At 45.4% G+C, this 17,612-nt stretch overlaps 1 long non-coding RNA gene across 2 annotated transcripts in view; it reads right to left on the bottom strand.

Annotated features, from left to right (window-relative positions):
• Positions 1-17,120, bottom strand: part of LOC146336750 (uncharacterized) — a 510,408-nt gene extending 493,288 nt beyond the window's left edge. For both annotated transcript variants that reach the window (XR_014785598.1, XR_014785597.1), the window contains exon 1: positions 17,047-17,120. This is a non-coding gene — a long non-coding RNA (uncharacterized LOC146336750). The remainder of the gene's footprint in view (positions 1-17,046) is intronic.
• Positions 17,121-17,612: the final 492 nt, after the last annotated feature.

Below are 17,612 nucleotides of genomic sequence, written 5' to 3'. Positions count from 1 at the left end.
GGCAAAGAGCAGGGGCGCAAATGGTGGCCGCTACACCATTTGCGCCCCTGCTCTTTGCCGTGATAGGCTACATATACATTTACGTAGCCTATCACGGCAAAAGGCAGCCACGCAAATGGCATAGCGGCCACCATTTGCGTGGCTGCCTTTGTCATGATAGGCTACGTAAATACTTACATAGCCTATCACTGCTTGGCAGCCACGCAAATGGCAGCTGGCATATTTGCGGCTGCAGCAGCCCAGCAGCGGCTGGAATTCTGGCTGCGGCCGGCGGCTCTGCTGAGTTGCCAAGGAGTGGAGCTGGCCGGGGAGGATTCCGGGGGGAGGGACAGAGCGCCTCCGCCCACACCGTGGATGCCCCAGAACGGAGCAAGGTTAAGTGTTTCGTACATCCCTATTAGAAAGTATTCATAGTTCTATACAGTACCTCAAAGCATATATACTACCTCAATATACACCCACCCTATATATACTACCTGACATTTAGAGAAGAGTGAGTGGCATTTTGATTAATGTCATATGCTACTTTGGGATGCTTTAAAAAAGATTAAATATTCAAGTTAATGCATAATGCATCTTCTGGGAGAAATCATATCAAACATCTGAGAGTACACATGGATGATGATCTCCTGAATCTAAGTTCAATGTTCCATTGTTTCCTTTCTTCCACTAGAGGGTAATAGAATCTCAGTAAACTCTCAAAAGTTTTGAACCAGTCAATTGTAAATGCACATGTATAAATGCAACCAGTTCTTGCATTGGCACAGAAAATGGGGCTAGAAGGAAATGTTTGTAACTATACAGGTTGTAAACTGCTTAAATCCCTGCAAGTGGGCATACAGAAATGATGATTCATTTTTGATGGCTGCCCATATGGCATTCAGTTATAGGCTGAAAGGAGTTCATCTTCCTACCATCAGTGACTAGCGTATAAGCATTTAAGGTATGGCCTTATAAAGTATTTAATCAATGTAACTAGAGTAAGAAAAAGTGCAGTCAATGGATATAGAAAATAAATGGGGCCTTTCTAGCCTATATTGGAATGAGAAAGTTTAGGATTCAGCCCAACCTTATCTACTTTTAGGGGCTATTTGATTTGCATTAATTTAATTATGTTTACAATTCTTTCATGCATTTTATTATGATTATTATACTGTTCAGTTTTTACGCTTCATTTATGTATATTGTACTTTGCATTTCAATTTTTAATTGAAATTGTAAATTAGTTGTTCACCACGATCATGCACGCGTGTGTGTGTATGTGTGTGTTCATCCATCATGTTCCTGATAATTAGAATGCTTATGTGGATTTTACATGTCTTTACGGAACAAAAGATTCACAAATGCACTGGGGTGGTGGGGGGAGGGGATCTTACGGAAGCAGATTCCCCCCTCCCCCAATTAACAATACATTGCCATGCAGTGACAATCCATCAATGAATCTCTCAAAATGCCTAGACAAGACAGGAGCTCTCAACTGAACGGCAAGATGTTGATAGTCATGTGTTGATTTTTATCCCTGTCATCTCTTAAATAGAGGTGTACTGCTTTGGAACATGGACGTTCTGGGTTAACATTATTTCTGGTTCTCCCTAGAACTACACTGAATGTTCCCCTGATCCTTTGATCAAAAATAATGGGGGAAGGGAAACAGAAATATTCCAGAAGGACTCAAATTCTGAGAAGGTTTACCACTTCTTCAATCCTGTTCACACCTGTTTCCACATCTACTTTCAGAACTATGTGTGCACAGCTCCTTTTGCCTTTTCATCAACGGATTATCTTTTTCTTCCAATAAAAATTGCAAGAGAAAGGCACTGAATGTAGCAAATGGCCAGGGGAGAAAAAGAACTAAGGAGTTTCCTTGTGCAGGTTGCTGAATGTCGGAAGAAGAAGTGGAAAAAAACAGAGGGTAATGAGTGTTAGGCAATGTCATTTGGACCTTTAGCAAAATTTCATGAATGTGGCAGGAAAATAGTGGAAGCACCCTAGGAATCATGTAGTGAACATCATGTCAGTATACTACATAGCCCAATTTAGCTATGCACTGACATCTGTGAGAACAAACCTGCCTAATTCAGAACAATGTTTTCTGAATAGGCAAATAATTTCAGAACTCTTGAAACTTCACCAAAACTAGTGAATAGGGATGGCGGAGAATTTCTCCCCGAAACTTCGGGGGGCTGAGCACCAACGTGTTCAGCCCCCTGAACAAGTTTCAGGGAGAAATCCTCCGCAACCCCCGTACCCCGCACCCCCCCCCCGGGACGGGACTTACCTTCACCGAATGTCCCTCCCAGTGGCTGGTCCGGCCGGCGGTTCAGCGGGTGTTCGAGCGAGGCGGGAGCGGCAGCCAGTCTTTCGACTGGCTGCCGCCGCCACCATTGCAATGAAAGGAAAAAAAAAATGCCCCGATAGGCTACGTGACGATTCACATAGCCTATCACGGCTAGATTTGTAAAGTCAGCCATGATAGGCTACTTCCAAAAAAAAAAAAAAAGAGTGTACGGATAATGGTGGCCCCCATAGGGAGCCGCCATTCCCGTTCCTTATTTGGTCGCTGTAGTCTACGTAAATGTTTACGTAGACTACGGTGAAAATAAGGGCAACGCAAATAGCGTTGCCCTTATTTTCACCGTAGTCTACGTAAACATTTACGTAGACTACAGCGACCAAATAAGGAACGGGAATGGCGGCTCCCTATGGGGGCCGCCATTCGCGTACGCGCTTTTTTTTTTTTAAAGTCACCCTTGATAGGCTACGTGACAATTCACGTAGCCTATCACGGCTGACTTTGCAGATCTAGCCGTGATAGGCTACGTGAATCGTCACGTAGCCTATCAGGGGGCGTTTTTTTTGTTTTTGTTTTACTTTCGCATTCGCGGCCGGGCGAGGCGCCTCCTCCCCGGCCTGAATTTCGGCTGGGCGAGGCGGGAAGCCTCCCCCCCGGCCTGAATTTCAGCCGGGCGAGGCGGGAAGCCTCCCCCCCCGGCCTGAACTTCGCAGGGGGACCAGCAAAGCGCCTCCCCCCCACCGCGAACGGCCTTCGACGACAGGTAAGTGACTTTCGTCCACCCCTACTAGTGAAGACATGCTGCTGAAAATGTTCATGTAAGCACAGGTGGGCAACTTGTGGTCATCCAGATATTTTGACCTACAATCCCCCTCACCATTATCCAGTGGAAGCTGGTGGCTCTGATTTTGGTGGGGCTATAGATCCATTCCAGGTTTCAATCAAAACCAGCCAGAACTCTAAAGATAGCTATCCAAGGTGCTGAGGCCATTTTCGGCACAGGTTTCAGCACTTTGGACAGCCCCTTTAGAGTTCTGACTGAACAGTACTTTCAACAGATCCACAGCCACACAGAATGGGAGTCATAACCTTCCACTGCCATCAGTAGTCTTGCTAGGGTTGATGAGTTTGTGGTAGATGGCCTCCAAATCTATCTTTCTGAGATTTTATGTGGCACCTTCCAGGTTAGCCCTTCTTTTGCTTGGCTACAGTACTGAAAGCCATTCTGGCACCACTGTAATTGCACTTATCATTTATATGGAAGTGCCAATGTCTATTTTCCAAACATAGTTAATTTTAGTACAGATCCATTATGTAAACTAAGCAGTTATATGTGATTTACAGCAGGTGTGATGTTTGTTATGCAAAATGGAACAAAGCAAAACTCCCAAGAATAAAGCACCCAAATATGAAATTTATCACAGTGGCAGTATTTATTATGGGATGTTATAATTGTAAATCATCAACCAAAGCAGAGTTAACATACTGCTTTCCCTTCATCAAAGTCAAATTTTGTTTATATGTTGTAATTACATTATCTAATTACATTAGTTCCTCTAAAACATGCTGCACTGATTTTAGTACCTGACTTCTGTACAAGTATTTTATGAATAGAACTTATTTTAGAGGGCAATTGAATGGAGCCCAGGCTGTGCCATCAAATATATGACTCTAATTAGAGTGATTGTTTGATTAGGAAATCTGTCGACACACCAATAGCAAATAAACTATGCTGTAATTCAATTAGTCCAAAGGATACTTCTGTGTCATTTGGTTTGAAAGTAGCTGCGTTTTTATTCTGAACTTTAAGGCTGCAGTCCTACACACATTCATCTGGGAGTAAGCCCCAATGGGGCATACTTCTGAGTAAACATGCATAGGAGTTTGCTGTAAATGAATTTTGCTTATTATCATCCAAACCCTGCTTACCAGTTAAACCAATGAAAGCCTCACTACTGGGTTCAGGGAAAGGGGGGGTTCACCTGTCTCCCCAAATCCCCTAGAAAAAAAATACATTCTGTCCTATCTGTTGGTGGAATAATATTTTTGAACAGGCGGAAAATCCCTATTTCAATCAATACTGCCTAGCATTAGCCCCAGTTGTTTGATGAAAGATCATACTCCTGGCAGCCATCTTATGGATACTCAGAAAATGTTGCTCAGTGACTTATGCCCACTTCCCCAACATGTATCCTCAGCAATGTCTACAGTTTCTTAGGGCTCTCCTACTCATGCATGAGACCTAACATGAGAAGTATCCACATGAGAAGAACTAAAGCTCAGAAGGAAGAAGGCACATAGAAACCTCCTTAAAGAAGACAGCTATCACATCTCCAATATAATCTTCCCTTCATCATGGCACTTGGGTTTTCAAATCCCTCAACATCCCGATCACTACCCTGGACACCATCCTGTCCTCTTTCTAAACATTCTCAAGTTTGTCAATGTCTTAAAATATGGTGGACAGAGCTGCTACACAGTGCACTAGATACAGCCTGACTACTGTGGAATAGAACAGATACTTGTCATCTGGACATAATGTTTCTGTTAACGTGGCCTAAGACCGCAGTCACTTTTTAGTATTCACATCAGATTGTTTCCTCATGGACCACCTCCTCCTGTACAAGGACCACCTTTTCTTGTACAAGCCTACTGAAGTCTTGAGATTTTCTGATGAGACCTTGTTCTTGGCCCTAATGTTAGAGACACATTTAGCAGGGGAGATGAGACATGGCATTCCCAATAGCTTCATCCAAGTTTCAAAACTCCCTTCCTATGAAGTCCACCTAACTCCTCTTTGATGTCAGGCAAATGTGACCCAGGTAAGATAGGGTCACATTTAACAATGAAAGCAAGACATGAACATAAAGTGCATATGTTACAGCTAGCCTAGAGAAATGTACTCCTTGACCCACATTTCTCAGCACAGAATAAACTCGAACAAAGTTTGTAATCCTCATTAAATGTCTTCTGCTTGGCCGATGGTTTCCCAGTGTCTGCATAATCAGAGGGCTTTTCCCTCCCTTCCTCCTTTTTTTTCCTTAATCCCTCGACACTATGAAGCAGCTGGATATTTTGCATAATTTTCTGAAAGGTAGCCAAACTCCAACCTCTTCAATTGTTTTAAAGATAATATTGGGAAGAATGCAGTATAGTAAGCTCTTGCTTGTTTCTCCAGTGCAGACCGAATTGTGTATATATGTGTATATGTTTTTGTTTACTGTCCCTATGGTAGGCTGTTCTTTCAGTCAATTCTCTTTGCCCTTCAGGTAATAATCATGACCTTGCAGTGTTTCTGGCCTCTAGGCTCAGATATGAACTCCTCCCAGTAAATCATATAATTAAAGCATCTTTCTAGCAAATTAGGAAACTAGCCAGGTCGAGACATATGTTACTTAGCCGTTTTACTGGGGGGGAAATTAATTCAGCACAGACTTTTGTTTATCTCAACACGATTACTGAAGTTCTTTTTTCCCCACTGCATGCCTTACAGCTATCACAATTAAACATTTCACAGTGTACAGAGAATTTTAAATAGTTTTGCCCCCATTCTCCCAAATCTCCAATTCATTACTCCCCCTCCCCAGCTTCATCAACTGTGCAGATGTTCTGGTTTCTTTGGCAGTCCAGAGGTTTGCTACATTTCAGTGCCTCTTGGCTCCATTAATATACTGTAATTTCCCTGGCAAAACACAAATCCCTCCTGTTTTTGAAAGAACTTTCTAATCCTCTTTTCTCCCTTCAAATGAAAGTCATAAGCTACAGCTATTGTTATGCACTGTTATGACACGGCACTGATTTTGGTAATGCAGATAGGGCTGGGTCAGCCCTCTGATGATGGTGGGTCTTGACTCTTTGTCCGGCCCCTCTGCTTTGGTGCTGCTGGTGCAACGGATCTGTCTCGCTCCTTCTCACCTGCTCCTCCGCACCTGGTCAGAGTCCAGGGTGGGAGTCATAACAGGACAACTCCTGTTAACAATCATAACAATTGCAGATACTCTGTTTTACTTACAATATGGTACTGAGATTAAGGGAAGGTACTGTCCTTCCCTTAGAGAGTGATTCTATGTCCCCTAGACAGCATCTGGGAGGACACAGAATTGTTCAGTTTCCTGGATACGAGGCCGGAAACAGGGCTCTGACCTCGTAGCCAGGAAACCACACTCCCGTCCCCCTCATAGCTGTGCTGGCTTCCTCTCCACACTCGCAAAATGGAGCGTGGAGATGGGGAAAATGGGACATTCCTGGGGGCAGGGAGAGCAGAAGACCAGGGCACCTGCCTTCCCACTGCTGCCCCAGCCTTCTTCCCTCCCCCTCTTCGAAGCCTCTGCTAGATGGGCAAAATCGCCCAACTAGCTAAAATGCAGAGATGAAAGGCGCCTCCTTCTCTGCATAGGATACTCATAAGCCTCCCTTGTTATGTTTACAAGGTGGGCGAGGGTACCCTTACCCCCAAATCAGAAGTGTTATGTCTCTCCATCTCCCAGCTGCATTCTTTCTAGGGATGGCGGAGAATTTCTCCACAAATCTCGGGGAGGCCAAATGCCAACACATTCGGCCCCCCGAAATTGGCGGTGAAATTCTCTGCCCCCCGCCCCCCCCCCCCCGGGATGGGACTTACCTCCCTCGAATGTCCCTCTCGGCAGCGGGTCCCGGCAGCGTTTCGGCAGGGGCAGCGGCCGGTCTTCCGACCAGCTGCCGCCGCCGCCATTACAAAGTGAATGTTAAAAAAAACCCACACACACGTGACAGGCTACGTAACGATTTACATAGCTTATCACGGCTGACTTTGGAAATCTAGCCGTGAGAGGCTACGTAAATCATTACGTAGCCTATCACTTGTGTGTGTTGTTGTTTTTTTACATTCACTTTTTTATTTTGCAGCTGGGGAGGCGGGGCGCTTCTCCCCGGCCTGAATTTCAGCCGGGCGAGGCAGGGCACCTCCCCCCCCGGCCTGAATTTCGGCCGGGCGAGGCGGGGCGCCTCCCCCCCCCAGCCTGAACTTCAGGGGGAGAACCGAAGCGCCTCCCCCCCACCGCGAAGCAAGCTGCGGGACCAGGTAAGTGACTTTCGTACATCCCTAATTTCTTTCTCTTATTGAACTTTAAAAAGTACCTCACAGTACTCTCCTGCTTCCCAGGACCAGATATGTGTTTTTTGTTTGTTTAAATTCTTTCAGTTCACTTTAAAAATAAGCCCTGTGGCTCTCCGTAGTTTCCCACCCCTATCCCAAGGTTCTCAGTTATGCACATGACCTTACATGCATACACATGGAAGCCCTATGCTGGATTTACAAAATTGAAAGCGTGGAGGAGACACAAGAACACATACACTTGGCAAGCCCCGACTTCCCCCTGTTGACTGGAGAGGTCTGAAGAGAAGGTGTAACTGCATTTGGCTGGACATAAATATAGCCTTCTGCAAGATCAGGAGACCTATGCATGTAAATCAGGAAGGGGAGCATGGCCAACACATGCATCCCTGTGTCCCTCCACACTTTCAGTTTTGTAATGCTTGCATAAGGGTAGAGCCTGTATACAATCTAGGGCATATACACATAGATCTGGGCTGACTGAAGCAATCTCCTCCCTACCCATGTTCACTCTACTCACTTGGAACGCATGATGAAGGTGCCCGCCCTTGGGCATCTGGATGTGATAATAGAAAAATAAAAAAAGAATTTCTTCCATATATGCCACCTTTTTCCTCTCAATAAACATTCAGAGCACGTAATTGCATGGAGAAAAAAAAGTTCTCTAGTGGATGTCAAAACACCAGGATTGCCCCTCTGTTCTTGAGTGAATTAGGAAAAGTGTAATACTTACATAGTTTTAACACAAAGTCATTGGTCGGGATACAGAACTATAAATCATGTGCAGAACAGAACTACAAAATATATGCAGGCTAATGTATGAAACTTCTTAACCTTTGTTTCTGATATTATCTCTTTTAAAAATGATCAGTATTACAGGAAAAAATGTTTAAAACATTTCTGAAGACAGGTAAGGTTGGAACAAAAATTTATGGATTACAAGGAGACAATCTGAGGAACAGGTGTTGGGGAGTACAGATGCTGGAGAAATTCAAGACTGACTAAAATGAGCTCAGATTTTTAAGAATCCAACCGGCAAAATCTGGTGCAAGGCGACCCCCTCAGGCCGTGCAGAGTCTGTGGTCTTTTGGATTTTTTTTATTTTACTTTCCCCAAATTTACACATATTTATTCATAGGAAAATACACATATTTCTGCTGAGGAAAAGTTGAATGGAATGGGGGATAATACGTTCAATGTTACATACTAAGGAAAATTATGTAAATTCTTATGAAACCTGTTATGCAATTATTTGCATATTTTCCACATGATGGAGAAAAAAAATCTTATCTGTCTGTGAGTGGACGATTGAACAAAAGGCACCTGAAAATCCATGAAACACAGACAGAGCAGATTTTACACAGTCCCTACATCCATGAGAGTCAGATTCTTTCCTAGCAAAACCACAGGACACAATAAGCTAAAAATGAATATATCTTTCCTTTCTAAATGACAGGCCATGGTGTACCAAATGGAATAGGACACCTCCCTTTTTTCAGGGAGTGAAACAGAAGTGTTGGCATTAGGGTTGGCGGAGAATTCCGCCACGGACCCCAGTGAGGCCAGATACAAAAGAATCCCACCTCCGAAGTCCGCAGCGGAAAGGATTGCTTATCTCCGCCTCCCTCTGGAATCCTTGTGAGACATATCCTCCCTGTGGCGATTCCGCGGATGCACGTCAACTCCGTATTGCTGGCGACACAGCAATGGAGGCCTCCATTGCCGTATCACTGAGAACTGACTCTTGACACAAATGGAGTAGCCAAGTAGAGGACGCCACTTGTGGCCATAAAGCTCTTAGATTAACCTAAATGCAGCCATAAATGGCTGCAATTCGGTTAAACTAAGGGCTTTACGGCCGCAAGTGGCATCCACTATGCCATTTGCATCTGTGGTTTTTCCTGCAATAGGCTAGCCCCAACTAACCACCCCTCTGCAGTGGGGTTAAGGGGGCTGAGTGGCTTGTCATGTCATATGGCAGGCTTTCTGTTAAAAACAGCCATTGCACATGAAAACGTGGCAACTATAGCGACAACAGCGTACAGCGACTGCTACTTCCATTGACACTCTAGGCAGCATGGCAAGACTCTATGGTCACTGTTGCAGAGTGACAAACAGATCAGCGGGCATGCACCATTTCTCAGTGCGACAGCCACTGGGATAACCGGTAGTGGCGGGGGAAGATTACACAGTAACCATGGAACAGGAATGGGTAAGTCAACCACAGCGTGCCACATAGTTCCTGGTCGTGTGATGGGCACATGCATTGTGCTTAGCCTAAACCTCCCCGTTCATAGTGTGAACAATGCCCCCAGCAAACAATCTCCAGATATAGTCACCCATCCAACCCACCTAGACATCACGCAAGACCCTAACCGGCAGCTATGTGTGACCTGCTGGATCAGCAGTATGACCTCTCTGACATGGCCAGACAAGCGAAGGGGAAAGCGATTGGCTGGAAAGGACAGACTCCCACTGCCATCCTTGCCGCCATCACCCTGTTTTGGGAGAACGAGCAGAAAGACAGTGCCAAGAAAAAGGACCAGAAGAGTCAACTGATCACTATTAACTGGCTCAACTGCAGTACCCTGCTAATCAGTCCATCATGCCATCTCCCCCAAGAGCCCCCAGACTAGGCCAGGCCAAAAACTCCCAGGTCTGTGTCATTATGCCCAGGCATTGGAAGAATGAGTGCCACAAGAGACTGAAGAAGATGGCTGAAAGAGAACAGCCGCCACAACAAGCTGTGCCACTGCCTCCACCATCCCCTATAAATCTGCAAGCTCCTGCCTGGCTGACTGGTCAGTATGCCCAGCACATAGAGACTCAAGAATTATGGTGTAGTAGGTAGGGGCTCTGGCAAAACCTCCACTGAACCTTTCCTCTCTTTCTCTCTCTCTCTCTCTCTCTCTCTCTCATGGGTCCACCCAACCCTTATGAGTGAATACTGGAGCCACTCTTTCAACTGTCTCTCCTAAGGCCTTGCTGCTGCCTCTCTAAATCTTCAGTTTCACCTATTGGCGTTTCTGGGACCCCCACTGTGTGTCCTATGTCTCAGCCTGACACTGTTTCCTTGGGGCCCCTTACTGAAGAGAATGCATTTCTGTTGTCACCTTCTACTCCCATAAATTTGTAAAGGTGTATCCTTTTGTCCAAGACCTGACGGCCGTCAACAAATTTGCTGTTCCCTTATTCCATGTAATCCTGAATCCTGCCACCATCCTGACTTCAAATCTTGCTAGTGCTAGGTGGTTTTCTATGATAGATCTCTGCTCAGCCTTTTTCTCTATCCCTTTGCATCCCGACTCCCATTTTTTGTTCTTTCTCCTTCTGGGGCTGTCAATTCACCTGGACTAGAATTCGCATGGGATTTTGCGATTCTCCCTCCTTGTATTCTCAATTTTTACAGAAGGATTTGGCTTCCTTTGATCCGCCAGGTGGGTCCACATTAACCCTTTATGTCAATGACCTTTTACTGGCTTCTGACTCTAAAGAACAGTGTGAGGGAGACACAGGGGCTCTTTTGTGCTACTTAGCCGAACAGGGCCAAAAAGTCTCAAAATCCAAATTACAATTTGTCCAACCAGTAGTGAAATACTTACTGAAGGATCTTGGTTGTCAGATCCTGACCAAAAGGAAACCATTGCTCATTTACCCATTCCAAAAACCAAGAAGTCTTTATGCCAAGTCTTGGGGATTGTAGGCAATGGGTCCCAAATTATGGCCTGCTAGTTAAGCCCTTGACAGATCTTCTGCATGATCAGTCACCCGACCCCATTCCATGGGACGAGGAGACTGAAAATGCTTGGAAGGCCCTGAAAATGGCCCTTGCCTCTCCTCCTGTTCTAGGTTTGCCAGACTTTAGGAAACTGTTTTCTGTTTTTCCATGCACAAGATGGCATCACCTCAGAAGTGTTAACGGAACTCTTAGGCAAATGGGCAAGCCGCTGAGCCAATGTTTCCAGAATCCTTGATCCTGTGGGGAGGGGACTTCCCCTTTGTCTCTGAGCAGTAGCCACAACAGCTCTTCTCATAGAAAAGGCACAATCCTTGACTCTCGATCACCCTATTTCCCTCTTAGTACCTCACTCTGTCTCTGCACTCTTAACTGTGCATCGAACTCAGCACCTTTCTCTCTGGTGGCAAACTACCTATGAACAGGCTTTATTGTCTAATCCTACCATCACTATTGTTCGCTGTAATGTCCTGAATCCAGCTACCCTGTTACCTTCCCTTTCAAGAGATGATGATTTCTGGAACAATTGTGAAGAAGTCATTGAAATGGAAACAAAACCTCACCCTGATTTGGATGATGTCCCCTTACAAAACCCTGACATGATTTTGTACATGGATGGATCTTGTAAAAAGAGTGATGATGTGTCCCAAGTTGCCTATGCAGTTGTCACTGATTCTGACAGTCTTGAAGCTTTTTTCTTCCAGGAACGTGGTCTGCTCAAGCAGCCAAACTGATTACTTTAACCCATGCCTGCATTTTGGCTGTGGGCCAGACAGTGAATATTTTTTACAGACTAATATGCCTTTGGAGTATGCCATGCCACTGGGCAGATTTGGAAACATTGTGGCTTCATGACTTCAAGTGACAGTGGAGTAGCCTATGGAACACTGATTGCTGATTTATTGGATGCTATTCATTTGTCTCTAGACTAGGGATGGGCGGACACATATTTGCGTAGCCTGTCGCGTGAAAAAGCAGAGGCGCAAATGGCGTCCATTATGCCATTTGTGGCCATAAAAGTCGTAGTTTAAGCTAAATGCATCCCTGCTCTTTGTCGTGATAGGCTACGTAAATCTTTACGTAGCCTATCACAGCAAAGAGCAGAGACGCAAATGGCATCCGCTACACCAGATGCCATTTGCATGCACAGACCAGCCCTGGACAGAAGTCCAGCAGTGGACAGACTCGGCCGGCAGCTCCACGGATTTGCTGTGGAGTGGAGCTGGCCAGGGAGGATTCCAAGGGGAGGAACAGATCACTTCCCCCTCATAGACCCCCGAGTGGACTCAGGTGAGTGAGGTTTGTACACCCCTACTGGTGACTGGGTGTGCATAAAGAGCCATGGACACAAGACATGGACCTTCCCACTGGGGCTGGAGACACATCAAGTCCTAGACACTTTGCATACAGCCATTGAAGTTGCTGAGAGACTTATGTGGATAATGCCTCCCATGTAAAAAGAGGATTGATCCTGCCAGTGGAGAGCAGAATCAGTTTCCAGAGAAGGCCTGAAACTGAGAATTTCTCGTGGAGTACCCATGGAGTGAAGATTAGACAATGTAGTCCCACAGACATCTAATGCCCACAAACCCCACCTTTTGGAAATTAAAGTGGACTCCCATAGCCAAAAGAAAACAGCGAAGCCCCAAACCCCCAGATGTAGTGAAGTTTAACCTCAAAATCTTTCTAAATTGTTGGATGATTTGTGTGTATTTCATTTACTAGCTGCTGTCGTACATTTCATAGTTTATGCAAGAATTAAACAGCAGTGCAGTTGATGCTAGTAATAAACCTCCGGACACTACAGTGTTGTACTTGTTATTTACTGATTTATTTTTGTCTGTTGATATTGTTCTGTGGGGAAGTGATCTGACTGATGGAATGGGGTCCTGCCTCCTGCTGGGATTGTGCTGGATGGGCCAAGTTGTCATGTCCTGGCCAGCACACTCCCACCAGAAGTCAGGCACTGGCCACAGGGGCAGGGCTGAATTGTTGGATATGTGAAAAAGTAGCAGCCCGAAAGGAAAGCCCTCCACTTGTGGGTATCCCAGCACCGCTGCAATGGTAGGTGGAACAAGGAAACACAGGTTGGGCTCCCAGCTTTGTTCATATGGGGGAACGGACCATAGAAGCTTCACATTCTGACGTTACAGGGGATTTGAAGAGAGTGTGGTACAACCATGCCCTGGCAAAAGGCATTCCCTTTGCAGAAGTAGAGACTTCATCAGCTGTTTTCCCCACATGCCTAGAACACTGTTAAGGGTCAGGAAAGGACTTATGGTGGATACTGAGAATCAATGTGCTCATGTTCTCTGGTTTGACTCCAAAGATGGGGAATGGATCAGCCACAATTGGGGTAAGATAAGCCATTGTGCACGGAGGCAGACTTCATGTTTCCTAGGACTCCCCCCCCCCATGAATTATCTGAAGTAGGTATTGCCTGAATTTCACAGACCCCAGTTGGACAGAAGAGTCTTCTTTTCTGTTCAACCACTCTCTGTATTTTTATTTATGAAAATGGGGCTGTACAACGACCCTCTCTAAATGCTTCCTTATGTCCCAACATTGAAGATTTAGTACAGCAACCTATTATTCAACAAGTACATACATCCATTTTGTCTGGGTATAAAGCAAATAAAGCCTGGGAAAAGAGCACTAAAAATTGGGTTACCGCTACCTTCGCAAAAAGATGTACTGATCACTACTACAATTGTGAGACTTTGGAAGATTCCAGTCATCCACAAGGGGGTAAGTTTTGGGCCAAAGGGAATGCATTAACACTTGTATTGAACACAAAATGACTCTATTTCCAGTGTGGGGCAAAGGTATACAAGGCTCTACCTCCCTTTAGGTGGGGCAGGTGCACTGTTGTGTATGTAATGCCCCATTCTGCAGTACATAAACACCTGACTTCAGAAGGTATCACCAACCTAGGAAGCTTTGCCCATAAAGTCCAGGGCAAGTGAGAAGTCACAAGAACTGAAATCCAACTAATAAAGTGAAGCTCAGGCTACTATTCCTTTATGCACATTTTTGTCCCAGGCTGGGGGATATATGACCTAGAAAGGGCCATGCTGAATCTAAATGGAAATTTCTATAAATGGCACCAAGGACTGTATTCGAGAATTAAAGGAAGACATCTCGTTAAGTGGCATAGTGTTACAAAACCAAACGGCTTTGGCTATGTTGTTAGCACAACCAGGAGGGGTATGTGCAGTGATAAATCGGTCCTGCTGTTTTTATGTCCACCATGACAGCAAGCTCGAGACAGATTTGTCAAAAATGAAAGAGGCAGTACATGCCTTACATCAGGTTAGTACCAACCAAGCCTGCCAGACATTGGGGTAGCACTGAAACACCTGCTAGCCAAAATCTTGATGGGAATACTAGGTGTAGTCATATAGATTGCGTTGGTAACCTTAGTATGGAATGTTCCCTTGTGTCTCTGCAGGAAGGCAAGGAAAGTAAAACTAACCCCTGAACATGAATACCTCGGTATGATAGCCACAGAGAAAGAACCCCTGTATGTATAATTGCAAGTTGAGTATGTGGAAATGCAGGCCATTGAAGAAAATGAAGGAGATGAGAGGAGTATTTTGGTTGAAGAAGAAGCAGAAAGGCTGGACCAGATTGAAGTGTGATACTTACTCTTCTGCGAGTATCAAATGGAGAGGATTTAATTGTCCTAAGGTGGTCATCTGGCCTGGTAGCCTTGTCCTAGATCAAGGGTCAGGCTTCCAGGTCTCAAGGTCTAATGGAAAGGGGAACTTGGTAGGGGTGCTCAGAAAGCTTGAGTAATGTGCCAGATGTTTCCTGTTTTTCTTGGAGTTAGAAATTACTGTTGGCTAACAGTATGATTTTGTGAGCTTTGCAAGAGTTGTCCTAATTTTGGAATAATCATATGATAAAGAATAATCTTGAGTAATGCATGACATATGCTAAAATTATGCTGTACTGTGATTGGCCCTTAGGCTGTCTTATTCTCAGGTATAAGAATGCTTGCTTGACAGAGGAAGGTTGTTGTTCCCACCTGTTGGCGACTAACCTTCATGCATGAATAAAGTGAAATGTTAAACTCAACCTCAGCCTCCAGACTCATTCCTTACTGAGTGGAAAACCCAACAACAGTCTAACCACTCTTCCCCCTTTCACATCTGAGCAGAGCTGCTATCTCTCTCACAGAATAATGAGAACTGTTCAGCAACCACTGGGTGGAATTCAAGGGGGCACTTATGCTCCCACCAATTCCTTTCCACCCCGTTGATTCCCTTCTGCAACCACTGGGTCCCACCCATTCCATTGCACAAGCGGGACCCACCACTTATGCAAGGGAGATTTAGTGCTTCCTAGGGAAAGCCCTGAAATGAGTAGAAGCATGAGTTTCTGGAAGGAGGCAGGTTGGCAAAGCTCCCTTATGTGAGCTTCACTGACCTGTCTCCTTCCTGAAATGAACATTTCCTCTCATTTTGGGTTGCTCCCAGAAGTGCTAAATTGTCATTACACAGCTGGTAGAGGCTGCTTGCACAATGCAGTTGGTGGTGTGGAAGAGAATTGGTGGGGGCAGAAGTGCCCTGCTGGATTCTGCCCTTTGCAATTTGCAGCATATGGATTAATTCAGCACCACAAGACTGACATGGAAGCACCTGTGCTTTGATTTAACAACAAAGGTTAGAAAGTGTCCACAAGCATGTGGAAGTAAAATTGCAACACATTTTGTTTGCTTCCGGTATTAGTGACCTGAAGGGAGGGTACTGGAATGTGTTAAAAGTCAATGCAGTAAGACTAGCAGCTTATGGAGGCTCCTTTAGAGCTGTTACAGTCTATGAGTTAAATACATATTTGGTACACATACTAATTTTGATACTTAGCAGACTGTAACGGTTTCTTTCTTCTGAGTGCCTTCAGTCTGCCAGGTAAATATGTATTTCAGAAGGGATGCATACTAATTTTGAAAACTTGTATCTGTTACCAAGCCAAGCATAATGACTTTGGCCTGTCGTGTAACCCTCTCCCCCTACATATGGCTCATTAAGTTGATGGACCACAACAGTTCCTTCACAGCCATCATCAACATTTCTTGTTGCAATTTGGATGCCACATCTGTGCAGGAAGTCTCCATGCCTAATAAACATTGCTGGCTTAAAAACAAAAGGAACACAAACAGAAAACACAACACACCTAGGAGCTCTGCATCAAAATCAGCAAAGGTGAGTGCAAGCTGTGCTTTTATCAATGGTCCAGAGTTTGTTTTTTCAGACGTCTTAGAATCAAGAATGCTTTCTACATTAACATCTATTTCAAGAAAGCCCTGTCCATCTACAAAGGCACTTCCAAATTTATTTATTTTTTTTTGGGGGGGGAGGCAAAATGCCTTCCTTGGGAGAGGAGTGTTACCTTGCCTGCTCCAGGGCAGGTATCAGGTATGACTGGGAAACAACTGAGGGCCCAGCAGGTGCCCACTGACAAGACCTCTCTAGGGTTTCTCCTCTGCCTCTGTCTCTCTCTCTGGCTCAGACAATGGTGGTAGTGGTAAGGAGGAAGAGTCGATGCCATCTACTTGCTCACTGGTTCTCTGTCAAGCAAGCAAGGAGTAGCAATAATGAGTAGGGATGCCTGAGAAAGTTGATTCAGGGTGCAGTCCTACATAGGGATGGCGGAGAATTTCTCCCCGAAACTTCAGGGGGCCGAGCTTTCTATCACCTGTCCTTCATCAGCTGTAGCAGTCTCACAGATAGGGCTGAGCATAAGGCAAAGTAATAAACCAGGCCAATGTTTCAGCAGTCAGGTTTCAGTTCAAGAGAGTTCAGGTAAGGGCAGAAGTGGTCAAAGTAACAGGCAAAGGGTCAAAGCACAGGCAATCAGTCCTATATCTGGAGTCAGGAAAAGCAGGAGTGGTCAAACACAGTTAGGCAGCCAGATACATACACAATCCGGTGGCAGAGTCAAGCAGGAGTCCAAGGTCCGGAGCACAAGATGGTCAACCATACAGCAGGGCCAGCTAACAAAGCAATGAGAGCCAAAGAAAGGTTTCTAGCAACTAGCAAGCTCTGACTGAAGGCTTTTAACCACAAAGGTTGCTGAGCCCCACCCAGGCTCAGCTGCTGTCCATTACAGCTCTCTGGCCAGAGCCCAACTCAAGAGGAGTCACTTTCTCCTGAGGAGACCTTCTTTGTAGCAAGCATTCCTTCCCACCAGAGGCCTACTGGCCTGTCACTTGAGGTGACAATGTTTCTGGGGGCCGGGGGTTGCTCAGACTCTGCTCCAGAGTCCCCTCCCCATGACAGGGAAGGGAAGGCCCTGCAGCTGTCTCCCCCGAAGGCCCAAGCTCTGCCTGGTCTGGTGCCAGCAACTGATCTAGTGTGCCCTTGCTTTCTGGAGGTTCTAGTTCTTCCTAGGAGGAGGATTCCTCTAGTGAGGGCATGACACCTCCTCTCTACCATTGTTTCGGGAGCCTGGACTTCTGTTCTGCAGTCTGATGGTAATGGTGCACT

Source organism: Heloderma suspectum, chromosome 12 (assembly GCF_057233095.1).
Source record: "Heloderma suspectum isolate Gila_16-S chromosome 12, 16-S_ref, whole genome shotgun sequence".
Taxonomy (NCBI): domain Eukaryota; kingdom Metazoa; phylum Chordata; class Lepidosauria; order Squamata; family Helodermatidae; genus Heloderma; species Heloderma suspectum.
This window is presented reverse-complemented; position numbering and strand designations above follow the sequence as displayed.